Source organism: Phoenix dactylifera, unplaced genomic scaffold (assembly GCF_009389715.1).
Source record: "Phoenix dactylifera cultivar Barhee BC4 unplaced genomic scaffold, palm_55x_up_171113_PBpolish2nd_filt_p 000090F, whole genome shotgun sequence".
Classification (NCBI taxonomy): domain Eukaryota; kingdom Viridiplantae; phylum Streptophyta; class Magnoliopsida; order Arecales; family Arecaceae; genus Phoenix; species Phoenix dactylifera.
Window position 1 is genome coordinate 205001 of NW_024067679.1, and position 6513 is coordinate 211513.

At 48.8% G+C, this 6513-nt stretch overlaps 1 non-coding gene across 1 annotated transcript; it reads right to left on the bottom strand.

The window, feature by feature from the left end:
* Window positions 1–4331: 4331 nt before the first annotated feature.
* On the bottom strand, window positions 4332–4395 carry LOC113461112. Its single transcript, XR_003383168.1, has one exon. It is a non-coding gene; the product is annotated as a small nucleolar RNA U49 (small nucleolar RNA).
* Between the last annotated feature and the right edge of the window lie 2118 nt (window positions 4396–6513).

Below are 6513 nucleotides of genomic sequence, written 5' to 3' on the forward strand. Positions count from 1 at the left end.
TATCAGAGCAGCCCCCGGTTCTCGACGAGCTCGGGACGTCAGCCCTTGAAGAGCTCGGGAGGCTGGGCCTTGCTAAGCCCGGCAGAGGAGAGCTCGGGACCCCGAGATCGCTGCGCGGCTCGGGAACTCAAGACCGCTGCCCGGCTCGGGACCTGAGTGCCGCAAGCGGACGACCTGGCGAGGTCGCTGAGAAATGGGGGTCGGGCAAGCTGGGGCCGCAGGATCCCTCGCGCCCCTGGAAGAGCTCGTGCGCTCGGCGGGGAAAACTTCCTTCCGAATGAACTCGGAAGTCCCGGCCTCAGGATCCCCCACCTCGGCGGGAGCAGGAGTCGAGGCCGGCCTAGCCTTCTTTCTGGGCACGGGATGAGCCCTGCCGGCCTCGGCTGCCCTCTTCTTGTACCTGGCGAGGAGGGTCGCATTGCTGGTCACCATCTCGGCAATGTCTGAAGAGGAGAAAGAGCTCAAGTGTCAGATCAGCACCAAAAAATGATGATAAAAAGGAAAATGAGTAAGATAAAGGACGACGAAATAGAGGAGGAGCAGTGCAGCCGCCCTTACCCTCGGGGCGCGCCGAGCTCAGGCCAACGTTCACCAGAGCCTCCTCGCTCCGGAGGTTGTTTACAAGAATGTCTCCCTCGAGGCTACGAAGAGCATTGAGAATCTTCTGCTCGCTCACTGAAAGCTTGGGGGGCGTGTTGATGGCCTTGAGCCGGGGCTGCCCCCACGACGGGTCAAATTTTCACGTGCGCTCGGAAGAAAGGAAGAAAAATTTTTCCTTCCACCCACGAATGGAGGAAGGAGCACCTCGGAAGAACGGCCTACCGCCCCGAAGGGCAAGGTAAAGCCATTCTCCGTCCGCGGGGTTGGATTTCAACATGAAACACCAACGGAAGACGTTCATCAAGGCCGGTATCCCATACGCGAGGCAAAGAGATAAAAAGTCGATGATGGTCCTCCACGAGTTTGGAGCGAGTTGCGCTGGGACGAGCTGGTACACCACCAAGAGCTCGTTCACGAGCCCGTATAGGGGGAATCGCAGGCCGGCCCAAAGTGTCTCCACGTACACCCCGATCCGACCTGGAGGAGGTCTCATCACCCAGTCTTCCGGCCTCACGGGCTCAAGGCGAAACCTGCGCTGGGGAAAAAATCGGGCACGGATCAAATCTTACTCCTCGGCCAAGTTCGACCCGACTCCGTCTAGGCCATGGCCCATCTCCGATGCGACCTCCCTCCTGCGAGGAAGGTCTCTACTGGAAGATGAAGCACCACCTGACCTTGCCGTGCTCACCAAATAGAAGAAAACGAAGAAAGAGGAAGAGGAAGAAGGAAAAGAAAAACGATAGTCCTCTAAGCAAACGTGGGTAGGAGACATACTGTGGGTTTCACCGAAAATACCGCCGACCGAAAGCGAGGGATCAAGGCGATCACCAGAAAATGCCTCGGAACGCCATCGAGGAAAACTAAACAATGATTGAAGAAAAAGGAGAGAAGAAGGTAGAAAAAGAAGAAGACAATAGCTGCGGCACCCAAATGAGAGCTTTTAGGGCCAGGCCAGGGTTTATATAGACCCCCCCGACGACTCAGATCGACAGAGCCAAATCGCGCCTTCCGTCTAGATCGCGCCATGTGTCGGCCTCGAAAATCGATGCAGCATATCAACTTGGATCAACGCTTTAAAAGCGGAATCAAAGCGGCATCTCGTTGGATACTGGAGCCTCATCATGAACCCATGGCCCGAAACTGCCTCGAAAAGCGATAAGCCGCCGCCTCGTGCTCTCGTTAAAGACGCCCCCGAAGCGTACGAAATGGCGGAGCGACTTAAAGCCGTTGGATTCAACTGGCATGATAAAGATAATTACTTCCTTCGCCCGAGCTCGCAAACGGCTCGAACTCGAAAGTCGGGGGGTAGCGTTGGGAAAAAATGGATTGCCCAAAATACGTGAATATATCGTCGGCACGTGATGACGAGCGCAATGACGCCCGATCTCAAGGCGCTCAACCTCAAGGCGCTCGACCTCAAGACACCCGAGCTCAAGGTGCCCGACATCGAGATGCCCGACCTCAACGGCGCCCGACCTTAAGGCGCTCGACCTCAAAGCGCCCGACCTCAAGGCGTCCGACCTGGAGACGCCTGACTTTAGCGCACTCGACCTCAGAGCTCGCAGCCTTGCAGCCTTAATCTCGGTTAAGCTGAGCCCGATCGACCTCAAGCCCAAAGGAGACCTAGTCAAAGGACAAAGCAGACCCCTCCACTCCACCGAAAATCAAGCCCCTCTCCTCCTTATCCGGGGTCCAATCCTGCGATCTCCGCCCCAGCGACTGTCAACAATTAAATGCGCACGATCTCAACGGACCTCCAGCCAGCCCAAAATCTCGGGCCATCCACGGTAACTCATTAATTCATACGATCACATCCAATTATGACGTAACTCATTAATTCGCACAGTCACGTCACAAGTAACCTATACACCCCTCTTATAAAAAGGGGGGACTTCTTCCTTCTAGGAGGAGATCTTTTTTCCTTTTACGTAGCCTCTCTGCTGGCTCCATTAAAACCCCCCCTCTGACTTAAGCATCGGAGGACCGGCGCTGGAATCCCCGGCCATCGGCTTCTTGCAGGTCTCCCGGAGGATGCAGCCCACCGCCGCATCCCCTGCCAGAGCTCCTCCTCCTTGGTCCGTGGTCACCTCTGGGTCCAGTTTCCAGCAACAGGAAGAATGTTGAGAAGGGCAAGAAAAAGATCGATCAAAGGTTGCTTCCATAATTCCATTGTGGCAAGTCTGGCCATAAGAAGTTGAACTGTCGTCATGATCTAGTTACCATAGCCTATGGAAAGTTGGAAAGTTTTTGCCATTCACATCATAAGTTTGGACCACTTCTCCTGAGTCTATGTGCTAATGTTGATCCTTGATTTCCCGTATTAGGGTGATCTTCTAACAAGAGCAGCTGTAGCTTAGACTGCTGGTAGCTGGTCACATCAGGGTGGATATGTTATAGTCAATGGTATCTATGTGCAGAGAGTATTTACTGTCATGGTTGTAAATAATGTTAGTGTGGCGTACGCCCTATAAGCCATTTGCACGCAACTATAAACAATTTTAGATTAAAGCATGGATATTTCCTTTCCTATGACCATATATAATTAGGATTTTTGCCACATATTGTTCATAGAGCCTGAAATGATTCCACAAGCACTCTAAGGGATTTATCTAAGTGTCCAGAGTGTTTCATAGAATTTCTCATTCATCAAGGTGAGACCTCACATTGACACGCGGGTGCACTATCATACTGAATACTCATCACTACAAGCCACCTTACTAGGGATGGAAGTGGGTCGGGCCGAGTAGGGGCATGCCCCTACCCAGGGACGGCCCAATGCATTTGGGAGCCTAGGGCGAACTCACTAAAAGAGACCTTTAAAATAATAATAATAATAATAATAAAATTTTAATAAGTGCAAAATATTTTAAAAAATTATTTAAAAATAATCCATCTAAAGCGAAGAGAGGCCTAAGGATCAACTATTGGTCCTAAATTAAGGAAAGTGATATTGTAGTGTCTCTAGCTTGACTAAATCAAAATCAATTGGACCAAAAAAAAAAAGTTGGTTCAAAATGCAAGACAAACCTACAGGGCTCGTTTGGTTCGCAGGAAAAGGAGGAGGAAAAGTGTGGTCAACGGAAAAGTAATGAAATGCCTCTTGTTTGGTTGGAGTTTTCAAAGGAGAGAGATGGGAAAGTTGTATTCCCATGGGAATATGATTCCCACATTTCATGGGAAAGTCTTTCCCATGAGAAACATGGGAAAGTTACTTTCCCATGAGGTGGGAATAACTCCTTTTTTATTTTTTCCCAAAAAGACCCTTCAGCATTAAAGAAGCATTAAAGAGGCATTAAAGACCTAATTTTTATTAAGGGCATAATAGGAATTATACATAACTTTCCTAGGATAGTGGATGGTCAACCAAACATAAGCACTTTGGAAATTTGTCACTTTCCCATGGTTAACCAAACATGCCAAAAGTACTTTCCTAGGTATCCTCTTCCTAGGAATCTGATTCCCAGGAATCATATTCCTAGGAGGGAAAATACTTCCCGCGAACCAAACGAGCCCACAATGTTTAGATTTTCCTTTTGAAAAAATAATGCTTAGATCAGCTAGACCCACTCTAGCTTGAGTAAATCAAAATTCAAAATCAATTGGTTTGTGGTCCGTGGGCCTTAGGGCTGTGGGAGTTCTGTTTCAGCTACCCTTTAAGAACAAGCCCAAAGTTTGTTTTTATTTGAGATGAGGGGTCTGAGAACAGCAGATAGAAGAGATCGATATAGGGTGAAACAGCTGCTGTTAAGTGTCATACGGCACTTCCTATCATGAGGTCATTCCTCCTCATCAGGATCAATTAACCGTGCATACAAACACCTAAAAAAACACTAATGAACCAACCATAAAAAAAGAAAAAAATCAATTAGGAGGAAGATGTTAAGATGGCATCACTTGAGTGTTATAAACAGTGGTAACCCAAATATATATATATATATATATATATATATATATATATATATGATAAAATGTGGGCGCAAGGAAATAATTCCAAATCTTGTCCACCAAAGCCATCTTTTTTTTTGATATCAATGGTATCCTAGGAGCCCCCACCTTCTAGTTCTCTCAAGGTGAATTTTGATGACAGCATATTGGAGGGCGGTAGCAGATGTGGAGTGGACTTTGTGATCAGAGACCACGACTCCAGACTAATTATGACCGGAGGCCAGTGTATATTTGATGGATCCATTCATGTGGCGGAGTTGCATACGGCATGGAAGGGTCTTGTATATGCTAGAGTACACCTGGGTGCCCGATGGATATTCCTAGAGGGCGACTCGACCACAGTGGTTGGCTGGATCCGTTGCCGACAAGCTAAGTCGGACTTGCACCCACTACTCCGGGACATCTGGAGCATGAGGGAGGAGTTAGATTTACTTCGGGTTTCGCATGTGTTTCAGGAGGCAAACAGTGCTGCGGACTGGGTCACCTCCTATGCAGCCAACCATTCCAGATTTATATTTTGGGGTCCTTCCAATCATGTGCCGCAGGCATTAGATCATGTCTTGTCTTGTAATTATTCTGACCTTTTCATCGTCGTGTGTAGTGAGAAGCCGGTTCACCAAAAAAAAAAAAAAAAAAAGGCCATCTTTTATACCTTATATGCTCATCAAGAAAGAGAATTTCATAGAGAAAACCAACTGGAAGATTAAGCTATCATAGATGACATTTGCACCAAACATAGCCAATAATTCAGGTACCATAGATGACATTTACTGACTAGAAATTCATAAGTTCAGCTGCAGGTAGACTAATATGCACAAAGACAAGAATTAAGCCTTCCAACTAGACCCAAAGTGAGACCAAACCATGAGGTCCATGACTCATCTCTGATAAACTGTTCCCAACTATCACTCCAAACCACAGAAGACAAATTAGTCTGGGGATTAAGGCAAATCACAAGTCAAAAATCCAGAAGGAGTGGTGGGCCGGGGCCTTAGGGCTTTGAGGGAACTGGCCCAATCGAGGAAGAAGGCCTGTGGTCTTGAAGGAGAAGGGGTGCCACCTTAGGGCTTACCGGTTGTGGTCCTGTGGCTGTGGTCCGGTCGACCGGGAGGCGGGAGCCGGGAGGTGGCCACCGTCACGGTCGGAATCGGAACGGCAGAATAGCAGAACCCGAAGCCAGAAGGATTAGAGCGGAGGAGCTGAGGAGAGGAGGACTTGATTTGTTGATCAATCGGCTTCTCTCCAAAGTCCGAAGGCGAAGGGGCAAAGGGTGGAATGGTGGATTTGATGGCCCATCGCTGCCGCTCGACATGAGAAGCCGAGAAGGAAGTCAGACTCTCGGATTCGGAGAGACAGTTGAGAAGCCGTTAGCCTTCGAGCCGAGAAGGGAAGGACTGAAGGGGGCCTGGTGAGTGGGGACTGGGGGGAGAGAACTCGAGAAGAAGCCGAGAAGGGTTCAGAAAAAAAGAAAAAAAAAAGCACTGGTAGTGGCAGAGAAGGGCGAGACAAGGGGGAAGACTTGTCCGTTGCTTATCAGCTGTCGTAGCCATCTCCCTCACTTGTAGGCCGTAACCCATAGCCTCTCGGGAAGTGCGGAAGGCATTGCAGCAAAGTAGCTAGGCCTCGTCGTCGCCCATCGGTCTGTCCATTGTTGTAGGCGCCAGGCGGTAGCTACTGCTTACGAATGTGAAAACTGCAGTTCAATAGTGGGGTGAGCACTGGGCAGTGACGCAGCGGGGGCCTTCTTTGGACCGCCGGGCCTGCCCCTACCTAAACTTGGTCTGATTTCTTTTTTCAAGCTTTGGTCCGATCACGCCCTAAGCTCGCGAGACAGACGCCACACACCTATATGGCAGACCGTACATGCATGCAAGGCTATGGATCATATCAAAGCAATGACAAATTTTTAAACTTAATTTATTCAAATAGTTCTTACAATAATTTCAAAGTAACATGTACTAATATAAA